The 16951-nt window shown below is 46.2% G+C and overlaps 1 pseudogene across 1 annotated transcript in view; it reads left to right on the top strand.

The window, feature by feature from the left end:
- LOC306649989 (guanine nucleotide-binding protein subunit alpha-12-like) overlaps positions 1-16951 on the top strand; it is a 350618-nt pseudogene that overhangs the window by 276419 nt on the left and 57248 nt on the right. The gene's annotated exons all lie outside the window — the stretch shown is intronic.

Genomic DNA, 16951 nt, shown 5'->3' with positions numbered 1-16951 from the left:
TCCTAGGGTTCTAGAGGAGTTGGTCTCTCCTGCTGCTGATCCAAACTCCGTCCACCATGCCAAACTATCAAAAGGTCTCTGACTCCCTCTTTCACTTCTCTCCAAAACATCAATTTCTGTCTCCATTCTCTACACAAAACATGTTAGATACCCTATCTCAGAGCAGTCCCATTTCAGAGTTCAGTATGTTAGTAGAGGAAGGAGACGAAGATGAGGGAGAGCAGAATTGGCCTGATGTCCCTAGGGGGAGCAACATATGTACAAAAGAACCCAAATACACTTAGTTATCAGTTCAACAGCTTATATGAAAACACTCAATATAGCAAATCATTTCTCCTCTATGCCACTGTATTCAGAAATCTGTCCAGAGGACACACAGTCTGCAGTTAGGCATCCTTGACATAAAATCATAGAAAATTCTGTACATGCTCACACTCTTCACAGAGTGTCTGTCTACACTTTCTGGGAGCCTGTGGATCTCTTGAGTTAGCCTCTCAATTCCAATCACTCTCTCTCCAGTTTAAATAGCATATTTTTTTATTTAACCCTATGGGACCTAATAGACAAGATGCACACTTGATATTCATGCTGTGCTTGAGGTTGTATTTTGCATTTTAGTGTCTTACATGAATCTGATGATTGCATGACAATCAGAAGTAAACACAGGTGGATTCATGTTATCTGCTGAGAGTGAGTGTCCACCTTGTTTGGCAGCCAAGGATGTTCAGATTTAAATGGGGACCCTGCAGCCTTCCATTCCTTGGCATTTCCCTCCCAGCCTGGGCTGCCCTCTGAGTGTCTCCAGATAGGAAAGTCCCTTCCTGTCAGGATTCAGATACTAACGCTTTGTAGACTAATTGCCTTGAAGCTCTGCTTATCCTGTGTCCATTCATGATGCCTTTAACCATCAGAGCTGCCTGGATCCTTTCACAGCAAAGCAGAAGTTCACCCTCTCCTTTATAATAGTGAGCTTTTTGTACACTGCCATGCCACATGGTAATGTTTCAGTCAGTGATGGTCCACATATATACTGGTGTCCTACACAATAGTATTGCCTATTGTTGTAGGAGCCATCTTCGCTTCTGTAAGTACACTCTGTGTAGAGTCATCACCTGGAATGAGCCTACTACTAGATGGATACGTTAAGAGAGGGACATGGTTGAATGAGCAGAACAACTGAAGAGGGAAAAGTTCCATGAATGGAGAAGCCACTGAAATCAGGCACGGTTGCAGGGTGTAGAGTGCACGCCTGTAATGCCAGCAGCCTGGGAGGGAGTGAGGAGGATGGTGAGTTCAAAGTCCACCACAGTAAAAGTGAGGTGCTAAGCAACTCAGTGAGGCCCTATCTCTAAATAAAATACAAAAAAAAAAAAAAAAATAGGGCTCAAGATGTGGCTGAGTGATCAAGTGCCCCTGAGTTTAATCCCTGTACAAATAGTAATAATAATAATAAATTTGGATGCTGGCACAGGGGAGCCGGGCCGTCATTGCTCACAGAAAAGCATGGCCTGAACCCTTTCTTGGGCCAGGTGCACTTGTGTGGTTCCCACTCTGTGCAGGACAGCAAACCTCCTGCCCGACAAGATGAAAGTTGGAAAATAGTGCCCTCGTTGCCTTTCTTGAGCAGGGGTGGCAGATTTCTCAAGAAGTGGGAAGGCTCCACCTGTATGTGTTGCCTTTATGAGTGCAACCAGTGGAAATGGGGCACTGGTGCATGAAGTCCATTGGCAAAGGGTGTGGGCAAAGAGTAATAGCATGGTCCTGAAGAAGTAGATTCTCAAGGGGAAGGAATTTCAAAACAGGAAGCGTTCACAGCTGCTTTGCAGGGACTTTCTAGTTTTCGGGGCCAGATTTTTCAGAGATCAGTTTCCTCTTATTTTGTGTAGACATGGAGACCTAATATCACAAAACTGATGAAAAACACAAGCCCTCAGCCACTGCACTAAATTCAAAGTCCCCCAGGTTCTGGACTTGAATCTTTAATAGGGCAGTCCTGCCAAGTGGTGCACTGCCTTCTGTAAAATACCTCTAGGGATGGGTCAGGGTCATTATCACTTCCTGTTGTTCAGTGATGTCTTTCATTGTTCTGCAGTGGGTTACAGAATCTTAGAAGGCCATAGGACTTCTCCTTTTGATTTTTTTCAGTGCTCACCATGAACATCCTTGCATCTCTGTTCAGTTCCTGTACTCTTGTTTCAGATTGTGTTGATCTTGTTAATCCACATTGTACAAATTCTCTTATTAGTAACTCAGCAGACATGTAGTTTGTTGTTTTACTGGTTGCATATTTCTGAGTCATGATGGTTCACATTATATTTGCTTATGGCTTGAAATGCATTAAACTGGAATATAGCAGGCATAGAATAAAAACAATGATAGAAGCATAAAAAGTGACAAAAAGAAAGGCATTCTCTTTCACTGACTTAGTAGATCTTTTCGTGATTAAAATTATATCCCACCATCAGTCTTACTTGTTTGGGAAAATATTAACTCCCTTTACTTCTTTGTATCATGTTTTACAAAGCAATTCCTTGGATTCCATTTCTGACCCTCCCTGTTCCTGGACAGGTGAATTTGCAGTCTGATTTGAATGCCATGCACAGAGGGAAGTTAGGCTGTGCAGGTGGAGTCTGGTTCACAGTTACTTGAGTGTCCTCAGGGTCCTCCTGGCAATTGTTTATAGGTCCTGTGTCAGTCATGGTATGTGCGAGCTAGAAAGGTAAAGAGCAGCCTTTTCTATTTGGCACCTATTCCTTTTTAGTTTAATAGCCTTATTGAGATGTAATTTGCATGCCATACAATCCACCCATTTCAAGTGCACAATTCAGGGGTTTGTTGTCATATGTCATAGTTTTGCAATTAACTACAATCGACTTCAGAACAGTTCATCACCTCCAAGAGAAATCCTGTCTATACCCATTAGCAGTCACTCCTCACTCCTCCCAGTCTCCCAGCCCTAGCCATCCCCTCCTCTGCACTCTGCCTCCCTAGATTTGCCTAATCTGGGCATCACAGAGGTGTTCTTATGCACTCTGTGGCCTTTTGGTCTGGCTTCTTAGCATAATGTTTCAAGGTCCATCCGTGTTATTCAGTACTTCATCCCTTCTTATGACTGAATAAGGTTACATCAAAGGAACAGACCCCATTCACTTACTCACCAATTGGTGAACATGTGAGTTTTTCTGTTGAACTATTACTAATAATGCCACTAAGCATTATTAGTAATAATATGCATCTGGGGGTAGAGTTGCTGGGTCATGTGGTAACTGTACATTTAATCTTTTAAGGAACCACCAGACTTCTGAGCAGCTGCACCTTGTGCTTTTTTATCAGCACTGTAGATGGGTTCTAATTTCTCATCATCACCAACACATTATTCTCAGACTTTGTGATTATAGGCATCCTAGTGAGCAGGAAGTGGTATCTCATGGTTCTGATTTGTATTTCTTTGATGGCTAATGGTGTTGAACATCCTTTCATGTGCTAATTGCTTTTTTAATTTTTTTTTTTTTTTTTTTTCAGTGCCCGAGATTGAACCCAGGGCCTTGTGCTTGCAAGGCAAGCACTCTACCAACTGAGCTATACCACCAGCCCCATCACTGAACATTTTCATATCAGTTTCAGAGAGCTGTCTACTTCTTTCAAAGTATAAACATGTTTATTTGTCCTTTTATTAATGAGTTATAGTTATACCAGTTGCGTGCTATCCCCTTTATTTTCTTTTTGGTTCTGGGGAATGAGCTTGTTTTTCAGTGCCAGGGATGGAACCCAGGGCCTCAGGGTGCCAGGAAAACCCTCTTCCCTGAGCATGCCCCAGCCCTCAAGCAGCTCATTTTGTTGGTGAGAAAGTAAATTAATTGAACCCTTGGGACTGCATGTACCTTTTTTTCCCCCTGTATATTTACCTTGTGCAGAGGAGCAGTTGTAGAGGTCTTCATCATTGTTTTGTTCCTAAAAATAAAGCACTAGAAAACTGTGTGTCTAAAGGTCACTCATTAGGTGAACTGCACCTCATCCATGTCATGGCCTACTGTGCACCTTTACATGATATGGATCCATATCATGGATATGGATTGGTGGCAGGCTCATCCCCCTGGGTCTCTGATAGTGCCCATGACAGAGAAAACTGGCCCAGAATCCATGGAGACTTCTGCCCTTAGGTTGCTGGCCATGAAGCAGGTTGCCCAGTGGTAGGGGAAAAAGAGAGAGAAAATAAGTTGTGAACAGTAAAGGATGGTTCCTGTGATCTAAGGTACAGACATTGTATGTCATTTGCTGTTCTTCACCCAGAATATAATATGTATTCTTTGTGTACAGACTCTCCCTGGAAGGAGACCCAGCAAATGGTTTACTGCTAGCAAAGGTAACTGAGGACTAGGGGTTCAGGGGAGGGAGGAAGTTCTATCATTTAATTTATTCTTATCATTATCATCACCATTTTTGTACAGTACTTTAGATGGAACCCAGGGCATTTTTCATGCTAGGCAGTTGTTCTACCACTGAGCTACCCCTCAGTCCTCAAATTGGGTTTTTACCTACTTTGCCGACTTGCACTGTTTAACTTTGACTCACATTACCTGCACTGAATCAGTGAGTATTTTTTCCACAAATTTTAATCTGAGGCCTACTTTTTAAATAATTAACACATTGGTAAATCTTATTCTTGGACCATTACAACTTCCATTGCCCATGTGTTTCATTAGTCACGTCTCAATAATTAATTCATTATTTGAGCATAAAGACAATGTAATTAGCTTTTCATTGATATTCCTCTATAAATGAAGTATCAACAATTTGTAGAGAAAGCATTTGGAACAAATATAAATCTGTCAGCTGTATTCAACAGACTGATGCTCTTGGATTCTAATTTCTCTACATCCCTGGCAGAAAAGAACAGGTTATTTGAGTTTCTGGTTTTTTTTTTTTTTTTTTTTTTTGTGTGTGTGAAGAAGGACAGGGGGTATGGTCTTGTACTGCTGAGCTACACTCCCAGACCTTTTTAATTTTGAGACAAGGTCTTCTTAGCTTGCTGAGGCTGTCTTCAAACTTGTGATCCTCCTGCCTCAGCCTCCTGAGTCGCTGGAATTACAGGTGTGTGTCACTGTGCACTGTAACATATTGTTTTAATTTGCTTGTTTGTCCCTAAAAATTAATAATGTTGAACATCTTGTGTTCTCCTTGGTCATTTGCATATCTTCTTTGAAGAAATGTCTGAAGTCCGTTGCCTATGTTATAATTGGATCATTTATTTTTTGTCGATGTTGAGTTATATAAATTCTTTGTATACTCTGCAAAAAAAAAAAGACTGATGCTCTTTTACTGGTTATAAGTATATATGAGCAAGTGTTTGTTGGGAACACTCTTGATATTGTAGTCATTTCTTATTTATTATTTGGAGTACTTCTGTGTGTGCCTGTGCATGAGGCTCTCAGGATTGAACCCAGGGTTGCTCTACCACTGAGTCATGTGTCCGATCCTTTTATTTTTATTTTGAGATAGGTCTCTCTTAAGATGCTGAGGATGGTCTTGAACCTGCAATTCTTCTGCCTCAGCTCCCAAGTCACCATGATTACAGGCTTGTGCCGCTCTGCCTGTCTCTTTTGATTCGAGAACCTCCCAGATGAAATCCTGTAGTTGTCACTGTTGTGTGAGATTTAACTGGGGACAGTTCACTCTCATTGCTACCTTGTTTAGACAGAGAAGGCCCTTGAGTGCTGAGGGTTGCCATTCACTATGTTGGGCCTGGTGATGGGATATCTTCTTCTTCTCCTCTGCCTTTGAGCTTCAGGAGCTCGGGCTTATCTCCAGCCACAGAAGATGGCTGCAGTCAACAGAAGCCTCCATGATTCTGTGACACAGGTCTCTTTGTTGCTCTGGTATCAGTGGCTGTGCCTGATACAGGGCCATAGGTCACTGGAGGAAGACAGTGAGGATGTTGCACCACAGCTGTGCTCCTTGGGAGTGGGGTCATTGTGTCAGGGCACCTACTGCAGGACCCCGTCCACTCCAGCTTCTTTATGTCCAGAGGAAGGGGAATGTGTCAATGAAGATGCCTTTCCAGGCATGCAGAACTGTGGAAGTAGAATTTCTTCAGTATCTCATGTCTTTTCTAGAACCTTGATCTGAAGCAGACCACTTTATTTTTTGTCTATGTGTGTATTTTATTAATGCAGCATCCATAGCACTCGTCACGGTGGGTGTTTCAAGCCCAGGTGCTTCAGATGGTGTTAGGATGGACAGTGTTAGGACATGTTCTTGTTGAGGGTCCCGCTTTCCAGGAGGCAGTGTGGGGGTACTGGTTCCTGTTTCTCTCACAGGACAAGCTATGTGGGATTTTTTACAGATCTGCACCATTTCTCTATCCCTCAGAGAGCGAGAGAACTATTATAATTAATTACTTTATAAAACTCATCTTTGAGTGAAAAATGAGGCCACAGATTGCCTAATATTTTTGCAGTGAGACTCTAGGGAACTAATTCAAACAGATGATAATGTTTGGAATTTAAAGGCCCTCATTCTTTACAGTGTCATTTTTTAGATCTTAGATTTTTTTCTTTGTTTTTAATTTTGCTTTAATCATATGGCATTTTTATTTAACTTACATTAGTAAGTAAGAAGAAGTTTTTTCCAAATAAAGAGAGTTGATATTATCCATCATATTTAAGCAGCCAAACCTCTACTGCCTCACTGTGCCCTGGGAGGGTGAATCTCTGGTGTCAAGGGGGCACAGGTGAGACAGCACGAGGCCCAGCACACACAGTATGTCTCCCAGCTTGTTGTTCAAGAAGGACAGGATGCCATCTGGGAAAATAGGGCTGAGGAACAAGATCTGGCTGAGACCCTTCTCCAGCTCCAGCTCAGGACAGGCAAACACTGTCCACTCCTTCCTGGGACCAGCCCCTTCCCAAAGCCAGTTGTGAGCTAGCAACATCTGGTGTGAGGCTGAGAACTCAAAACAGTCACATGACATGGTCTGAGGGCTGTGACTGAGCCTATGATTCTGGGTAGTGTGCACCCCTGGGACAATAACTCCTCAGGTCTCTGTTTCTTCTAGGGTCATCAGAACTGATATGGTCAGCAGAACTGAGCCTGTCCATAACTCAGCAGGGACCCTGTAAAGGCTGCTGGGCTAATAAAATGGGTGTTGGGAAAGTGCCATGATAGCCTCAGGAAGGTAGGCAACTGAAACAGGTCCAAAATTTTCCAGGGTCCTATGAACATAGCACCTCATGTAGGAAAGAGATTCTGCATGAGCTACTGCAGATGTTGAGATGAGGAGACTATTCTGCATTATCCAGAAGTCAGAGTGAAAGACTTGAGCTGATAGATGTCTTGGAGGACAGAGGAAGGGTCCAAAGACAGTGAATGCAGGGTCCCCTAAAAGCTGAAGAAGGCAGGAGAGAAATTGTCTGCAGAAGCTACAGGAAGAATGTAGCCCACCCACAGCTCAACCTCAGCCCAGGGACACTCCTGTCCCACAGAACTATCGGACCAGTTGTATGGTCACCCATTACAATTGCAATGACACTGACACTCCCCAAGAGTAGGCAGGGACAGAGCAGAGGAAACCAGGCACAGCCAATGTGGAGCCCAAGTGAGAGAGAAAGAGTGGCCAGGAAATCCAGGAGGGGTCTCACTGTGACCGATGAATGGGATGGTGCTCAGAGTGACCAAACAGGAAGACTGGGACATGGAAGGTGTCTGCCACCAGGGGACAGCACCCTGCTCCTGACCTAGGGAGTTAGGCCAACCCTCCCCTTAGCAGATACAAAGAAGCTGAGATGAAAGTCACTATGCGAGACATCCAGAGGGGGAACTGCCTGCAGAGCCACTGAACAAACCGGGGCTGGGCTGCTCTGGCTGTGACCATTGATGACTGTGCCAGACACACTCCTGCAGACTCAGATGATACACTAATGAGGAAGGACTCCCTGTCTCAACTGTACCCCAGTAAACTTTATATCCATGAGACCTACTGAGGAATCAGGCACAGGGGAGGACTGGAGCTTGATGGAACAGAGCTGGGCTGCTCCTGAGACGGGGAGCCAGTGTGATCTAGTGACCCTGGATTCTACCTTGAAGTGCCTAACTGTGGGTGGGATGAAGACTGCACCTTCTGAGGGTCCTAGAACTGCCCAGAGAAGTGTCAGATCCCTGTCACAGATGGGACTGGCAGAGGGAAAAGAAATTCCTGTCTGCAGAAAACTATCATCCAAAGGCACAGATAATTGTAAAGACTAATCTAAGCTGGGTGTGGTGGCACACTCCTGTCATCCCACCTACGTTGGAAGATGAGGAAGGAGGATCAGAAGTTCAAACAAGCTGGGCAACTTACCAGACCCTGTCTCAAAATTAAAAATAAAAATACTGGGGATGTAGCTCAGTGGTAGAGCACCTCTGGGTACAATCCCCAAAAGAAAACAACAGGAAAGGAAAGGAAAGAAAAGAAAAGAAACAAAAACAAAGGACAGGAATTGCCGTCACATGTGAAAATCAGAGAGCAGAGAATTCTGCAGTGATCAGTCATGGCCCACTGGCATGGGTGGCAGAAACAAGCATGTTTCTCAGCTACAAAAAGTCCACCTGGCTGAACCAGGGGTTTAGGCTCATGCTGTGGAGAGGGGTTTGGCAGGGCACGGAGGGGTCCTGGAGAATGAGAGATGACCAGATGGCATCCTAGGAGGACAGATGGACATAGACCAAGGATGGAGGCTCTGGGGGTGGTTGCTAGTTCCCCAGACCAACAGACTCAGCATTACCTTGGAGTGTGAGAAACGCAGGTCCCAGCCCACCCCGGATGTCCTACCCATCTTAGCAAGATGCTGTGTGTCCACATGTCAGGGAGGAGCGCTCCTGAAGCTATGAGCATTACAAATTAGGAGGGGCTGACCCCAGAGGATTCGAAGCAGAGCCTCAGGTGTGAGTTGATGTGGAGCAGGATCCGAGATGTCTGTAGTACTTTGGTCCTAGGCAGCTGGGAGGGGCTGGGGGACCCCCAGGGTGCTAACCAGCCTGCTTGGGACAAGGCCAGTCAAAGCCCAAACCTCCTCTGCTTTGCTGCCCAAATTCCAGCCTTGTGAAAGGGCATGGCACCCCAGTGTCTCAGACAGAAGCCTGGCATTCCTCTCCAAAGCCCAGCACACTTATGCCAGGCTGGGCACCTGCCTTGGAATGCTGAAAGCACACTGGCCAGCCCACTGCTGATCCTCCTCATTACCTGGCGGGGTCATTCTTCTATCCCTCATATGGCCTTATGTCCCTGAATCTCTGACAAATGAAGTGCCCTGGAGGACAGCAGCCATACTGGAGGTCCCCACATCCTGCCCCTCCCCCATATCCAATCCAGTGTCTTGCAGTACAGCATCAGGCTAGGTAACCCTGCACTCAATTTCTGCCTCTACCAGTGCCCAGCTGTGACACCTGGGCAGGCCAAGTGACTTCTCCCAGCCTGTTTCTCTCCTATGTGAAGTGGACTGATCCTAGCCTCAGCACCCCACAGAGGAAGTGATCATTGAGAAGCTCACTGCCCAGGAGGATCCTTCTTTAGCCTTCCTTTCTAGGATCAGTTCACAGTGTCTCCTCTCAAGAACCCTGTGTGTCCACATTCATCTTCCTGTGTCATTAGGGGAAGCCTCTTACCCCACTCTCAGCCACCACCTAAGTCCTTCTATCCTGCCAGATCATTTCTGCACAAGACTCACTTCTTACATAGAGCCCAGACCTGATGGTGAAGCTGTGCCCTAGCAGCCAGGGGTGCCAATGAGGAGGATGCTGTCCACTTCTCTCTGCCACCTACAAACCCATCATCTTGGCCATGGTCATGGCTCAGAAAGAAAATACTTCAAAATAGAACCTAGCTATGATCTGGGTTCTCTCCTGTTAATTATCTTAACAACAGCAGCTGTTCTGTACCAAGGTCTACCACTCCCTGCTGCTCTGCCTGTGTCACTCAAGCCACATGATCTAGCAGAGGTGCAGGTGCCACAGCATACTTGTCCCAGAATAAAAGAGCAGTGTCCAGGGTGGGCTTGAATGCACCAGACCCCAGCCACATTGCCAACCACCTAGTGCTGCCCCTAGCCAAGTGCAGGCAGATGTCCCAGAGACTGTGCACCCACAGAGACCACAGGTCTCCACGACCTTCCATGTCAGCACAGCCTGAGGCATAGAGAGGCAACACTGAGGCAAGCCAAGACATGCCATCCTGTCACCCCACTGCAGCCTGGCCCTGGCCCAGTACAGGTACCCTCTCACACAGTGCTGCAGCTCTGAACACCTGAGCATGCAGGACCTGCTAACTTCAACCTCCTGGGAAGCTGGGATTGCAGGCCAGCAGTGAGATAATAAAAGTAGGGCAGACCTGAATGGAAGTTCAGTCTCAAGGCTTAACCAATAGCATTAGTACTTTTCGAAACCTGATTTGCATAAATTTGGCCCAGTGGTGTTGACCCAAGTGGTATTTAGGTCCATAGACTAGCACACTCGGGCAGCTATCCTGCCAGGTCTCTTCTTGCCTGTAGAGTTCTGTTTCTGTTCACACCTGAATAAAGTCTGCCCTTGCACTCACTCATCTGTGGGTTTCATTCTTCAAATTCATGAGAAAAAAATACAAAGAAATTCTCAGTGAGCTGTGGCATCTGCTGCAACACTGAAGGGCGTTACCATCCAATTAAGAGCTGCCAGTCTTCATATCACTCAGTGGACGCTGAGAAGAAATGGGACTTTTTGGCTTCAGAGGCCTTCATCTCACCAAGAACCCACCTGTCAATAGAAGCACAGAAACTCTTTGTTTTGTCACCATATTTCAGCCAGGGCAACTGAAGCTCAGAGACATGAAGTGACTTAGCTACCATCACCCAGCTCTCAGGCAAAAGGGCCTGATTACAACATCATGCCCCATAATGGAACCACGAATTCTAGCATACTTTTGGAGTTCTTGACAGAGATCCTCTAAGGCAAGCCGAAGATGGGATGTGTCCCCTCTGTGTCCCCTCTGCAGAGCAAAGACTTTTCTGCCCTGCCGATATTGGTACTGGGGAAGGGTATGTGCTTTTCTTAGCTTTTCCTCCCCAGGGAGGATGTGCCACTCTGAGCCAGGGCAGCTTAATTGGCCAGGTAACAAGGTCAAGTGGCTCACACTGTGCATTCTTGGACACTTGTTCTCCCTCATCTGACTAGACAGATGCCCAACTTTTAGGCAAGAAATCAGAGTCAGATCCTTGTCATTCTGAATACGCTTTGCAAACACTCCGCAGCTGTGTCGCACTGTTCATTAGCCAACGCCTTCAAGACACTTGGCACAGCCCCATGCAGAATGAGATGCCCAGGGTGGGGCTTTGCACTGCTCTGGTTTCCATGGGTTGGGAGGGAAACTCAGGGCTTAGACCACAGGACCAAAGGCCTCTGTGCAAGCCCCGTTTGAATCCTTTGAATCTCTGTTCACCTGTGAGTCCCCAGTTCCACTCTGACAGTTTCCTTCTCCATCAGGGAAGAGTTCACATGGCTGGGCCTGGTTATGAATATTGGTGAAATTTTGGCATCTGTAGATCCCCCGCTCATCTGCTATTTTCTGATTGAGAGGCTGCCCTCCCTTCTCTGAGGTGTAACATCTAGTTGCTTCGCCATCACCTACCTAGAGTCTCTGAAGTCCCATGTGTGACACAGAGCCTGGCAGGGCATGGTGGAAACCCAATGCAAAGAGATTCTCTGCTGGCCTCCAGGGAATATGTCACACCACCTGACTCATCACAGCCAGGAAATGCCTTTTATTGGGCCCCTGTTCTAGACTCTCACACTGCCTATGTTCTCTGGATGGAAGTCAATAGCACAGAGTCACGTCAGCCTATGACCATGCTGGCAGGGAGGGCTGCCGTGCCACTTCCTTTCTGAAACTTTCCTCTCTAGTTCTCTGCACTGTGACATCTAGTTGCCTTGTCTCCTTAGATACTCTGTCCTTTCTGCTCAGGGACACTGCTAATCCCATGACCTCATGCTCTGTGGATAGGACAATTCCTATTTGTTCAGGGAGTGGACTCTCTCTGGGTTGGCCTCTGTCAGGAATTTTGCTCTCCTTTTAAAATTGTTGTAGCTGGACAGTCAATTGGAATCTTGAATTTATGTCCAGCAAAGCCACCATGGACACCCATTCTGTTTTTCCTAAGCAATCCCTAGTTCTATAGATCACACAGGGAGAAACTCTTTGAGGTCCAGAGATCTTCACTTACATAGGACAGAGGAAGTTGAGAAGAATAAACTCAGCAAGGGGTGAAGAACCTGAAAGGAAAGTTGTGGGTGGGGTTTCCTTGGAAGTTGCCTGTTCACATGGTCTTAAAGGTTAGGACATAAATTGGGACCAACCCAAAAAGAGACCAATGGCATGAGGTCTGGGAGGGTCCCAGTGAAAGCATTTGTGTCCTCAGGATGCTTCATCTTTCCAGGACTTTGATGTGCATCAGAACCTCACCAACCAGGGAAGCTTACTGTGGTTTCAGTGTCCTGAAATTTTATTGGAATTCATTAGGGAAGCATGATTTTTTTCAGTTGTCTTGCTGTGGATCCCATCTCTAGCCTTCATCTACATCCTGGAGCACTTGCTGATATGTAGCTCAACGGTTTACCACCCCCCAGCAGTTGGTGACATTGCCAGTGTGGCTGGCTGTCCACAGCGGCACCTTGGTAGCATAAATTCAATGTTCACCCCACATCCCACTGTGAGTAATAGACTCACCTATAACAGAAGATTTCAGATACTAGGTAATGCAGATAGCAAAGCCACCAAAGCCAAGAAGTCACAGGGAGCAGAGCAGTCATGTGAAGACAGCTGACTGTGACTGGATATGTGCTTCCCAAGTGTTCAGGTGCTGGAAGCTTGGTTCCCAGTGTGGCAGCCCTGAGGTGTCTTGGTTCCCAGTGTGGCACTATATGGAAGGTAATTAGATCATGGGGACATGTTCCTAGTGCTGGTCTCACACACTGAATTATGAGAACAGGTTGTTATCTAGGTCTGCCCCACGTGTTTGGGCCCTTTTACACTTGGCCTGCTCCCTTTCTTCCTCTGCACCACAGTGTGATGAATCTGTGGAGTGGGGGGCCTGCCATTATTCCAGCACCATGCTCTCAGACCTCCAGAACTATGAGCTCAATGTTCTTCTTTATGGAGACTAGGGGTATAGCTCAGTAGTACAAGACTTGCAACCATGCATGCAGACCTGGTTCAATCCCTGACACTTCAACAGTAAGTAAATAAATGGCTTTTCTAAATAAAATTTCAAACCTCATGTAATAACTTTATTTCAACACATAATGTTGTAAGACAAAGCTCCAGGAGATGGGCAGCCATCAGAAGCAGGAGGAAGGTGATCACTGAAGAGCAGCATGGAGGGCAGGCTCTGCAGACACTGAAATAGCTAGAAATTGAAGAGGATTATGGTCTGATGAGAGCATCTTGGAAGCGGATCTTGTTTGTGAGACACGTAGGAATCAAGGTACTGACGGAGCTCTAGGTCCACACAGGGTGGGCAGAAGAGGACATATGAGCACCTGAGAGAAGAGCTGAATGAATAAAGAGTAACCCAGGAAGGAAACCCGGTGTATGTGAACTACCCATGAGTCACAGATCAGGCAAGAATGTCAGGTGGCCAGCCTACACAGGTCAGGTGGGAAATCCCGGAGCAGAAGGCTGTGGTTGTTTATACACCCTGAGGTAGAGAGAAGCCTGCAGTGAATCCAGCTGAAGATACGGGAAGGTCACTGAGAAGGGGAAGCCCACACGACTCCCAGGATGAGGAGAGTGGACCAGCTGAGAAGGTGAGAGGGGCTGGAGGCCACGGAAAGCTGAGAAGGGACAAATCAAGGGAGTCACTTAGGAAATGCATTGCGATGACGGAAGGACTGTCACTCTCAAGAGGGGACGTCAGGAGCAATCAGGACAAGAATATGGCAGAGTGGGAGCATCCAGGCTTCTGGAACCAAAGAACATGCAGAGCTGCATGTGGAGGCTGAGCAGAGCTGAGGGGTGACAGCAGTGAAGCTGTAGTTGCAGGTCAGAGGAGCAGCTGGCTCGCTTAGGGAAGGAGAAGGGGGAGAATCCAAAGTGTTAAGAGTGATTACAGCAGAACAGCAGGAGGGCAAAGGAATCAGGGTTTGATGTGATGATAACTCACACAGAGTGGATCAGATGGGATAAAGGAAACAGCAGCACAGAATTAGGTGACCACAATTTATATGAGGAGAAAGTCATGCTACAGGGCATCAGAAGACCAGTAGGATCCCAGCTACGTACACAGTTGTGGCTTTAACCGACGGGCCTTTACTGAGGGAAGCAGGAAGGAGGAAAGGGGGCCTGGGATCATTTAAGAGGAAGGAAGAAAACAACTGGAAGCAGCTTTATGATGAAAAATGTTTAGAGATCAGAAAGATGCAATGGGAGTGACACAAGAGTGTCCCGCAGGCCATCCAAGGACACCTGTCACCTCAGCTAATCCCACACCCTCAGTATCTCTCCTATGATTACTCACATTCTTTTACTCTCATTTATCATTTGCCTAAACTAATCATATGGCAGCTGAACTACAAAGCTGAAAAAATAAAATAGTGTGGTAGAACAAAAAGAGAGAAGAGGGAATGAATGAGAGTTTACCTGCCTCTGCTACCTGCCAAGCTCTGTATAAACGTTCAAACAAGGAAATATCGTATTGTCTTGTTTTCAAAATCAACTTGTCACCTTTAATATTTATAATTGCTGCATTCAACTTATGTTAATATTTTGATAATTTGGGGTAAATTTAATGGACCATTGTGTGCAATGGGAGTTAATTATCAAAAAATAATGACAGAGATATTGCTGAGACTTTTCCCGAAAGGACAAATCTTGCCCCGACCTCTAGCAATCCAACCTTCTGCTATAGATTAGTCCAGTCTTTCCCAAAGTTTTATGAAATTGAAATTATACAATGCTCTCCAGGCTGTGGAATATTCAGTCAAAGTGAGTGCTTGGTAGGAATTTTTTGCTTTTTATTTCCAAATACAGATTCAAAGAAACTTGTAAAGATGGCACACACAAGTTCAATGTACCACCCATCCAATATCCACCTGTGCAGATGCAACACAAGACTCTAGGATAGTATTTACATTAGGGAAATGTCCTCTGTGCCAGGAGTCTACAGGTCTCTACCATTTACCACATGTATAGATTTTTGTAACCATCACTGAATCAAGAGACAATCCAAGAAAAGGCCAGGTGAAAGAAATGCATTCTGGCATTCCCTTAAAGACTCCCTTGAACTAAGGAGAAACTGCTCTGGAGGGTGGGAGGGCTGTGTGCAGCCAATGCTCCCAGCATGTCTCCTCTGTGTCAGACGAGGCAGACATGTGCCTAACGGGGGCACACAGACTCTTGGGAAATAGTGTCCAAGCACTGGGGCCTGCTGTGGGCCCTGGATCGCGGATTTCCAATGAGCTCTGCATGTGGACTTCTGGACTTCTGGTGTGGCCAGGAAATAAGTCTTGCAGTGGGATAGGAAGGCTGACTTTGTAGGCCCAGAAAAACACATCTCCCATGTGCCCAGCAATCAGAGACTGATGCCTTCCTGCCAAGCATTTTCCAGGACAGGCCCTTCCTCAAGAGGGATTTGCTGATCAGGGACTTCTGAAAGGCACCTCCCGCACAGTGATCAGGAAAACAGAACCAGTCTGGAGACCTGATGCAGCCTGGTGCCACCCCCACACTGTGTTGTCGATGTCATTATGTATCAACCCTGTCTACACCCCTTTTTTTTTTCTCCTTCCCTGGACATACACCTGTCTCCTGCACTCTGTGGTAAGGACCCAGAGGGCAGCACGCAAGCCAGCTGTGTTGCTCTACTCCTCCCACTCCTTCCAAATGCTAAGTGAAATTCCAGCAAAACTCAGGAGGCTGACACCAAGGTGAGCTTCCCTGGTTGGTCCTGTACATCCATGTCCTCTGAAGACGTTGCATCCTGAGGACGTGACAGTGTTCACTGGGACACTCCTAGATGTTCAACCATGTTCCTCCTGTTTTAGGCCGAATTTGTATCCTTTTAGACATGAAAAAACTTTCATTATAGGAATTATGCTCTCCTAACCTCAGTGAGAAGTTACAGATAATTATACAACAGGATAATGGGAATCACCAAATTTGAAGCCACTGGTGAGAAGGGGGAGTGCCCTGGGAAACCCAGAGCTTACAGCTGACGTCTGAAAATAGGGCAGTGCAGAGGGGGCCTCAACCTGTAGCCTGTGGCCTCCATGCAGTTGATCAGCATCAGAATTGCGTTGCACAGTGCCCGTATTAATGACTGCTCCTTAATGACTTCTGCCTTCATGAAGCTTTTACCTCTTCAGTTGCTCCACTCACCCAACCACCATCCCTCTTCTAAGCCTTCCACCCAACCTTAAGCTCATTCCATGCTGGTCCTTTGCAGCACCTTCACCTTCTCTCCACTTGCCTCTCTAACCGCATATCGCATCTCATCTCTGGCTCTGTTCCACCTCTCTTAGCTTTGTTTTACCTCTGGCTGATAATTTGATTCAACTGCTCCATTCCACTAGTGCCCCCCTATTCGAAGATGATGGCTGAAAACAGGGCAGTACAGAGGGGGCCTGTGGCCTCCCTCCACACCTCTTCCTTTAGCTGGTCCCAATTCGTGTCCTTCTTGACATGACAAAACAGTCATTATAGGATTTATGCTCTCCTAACCTCAGTGAGGTGTTATGGAGAATTATACAGTAGAATCATGGGAATCCCAAAATTTGCAGCATCTGGTGAGAAGTGGTAGTGGCCTCGGAAACATAGAACAGATAGCTGGTTTCTGAAAATAGGGCAGTGCAGAGGGGCCCTGTGGCGTCAACCTGTACCATGTGACCTCCATGCAGTTGATCAGCATCAGACTTGCTTAGCACAGCGACTGTAATGACTTCTCCCTTCATGGAG

This window comes from Sciurus vulgaris (genome assembly GCF_902686455.1).
Source record: "Sciurus vulgaris genome assembly, chromosome: 18".
NCBI lineage: Eukaryota > Metazoa > Chordata > Mammalia > Rodentia > Sciuridae > Sciurus > Sciurus vulgaris.
This window is presented reverse-complemented; position numbering and strand designations above follow the sequence as displayed.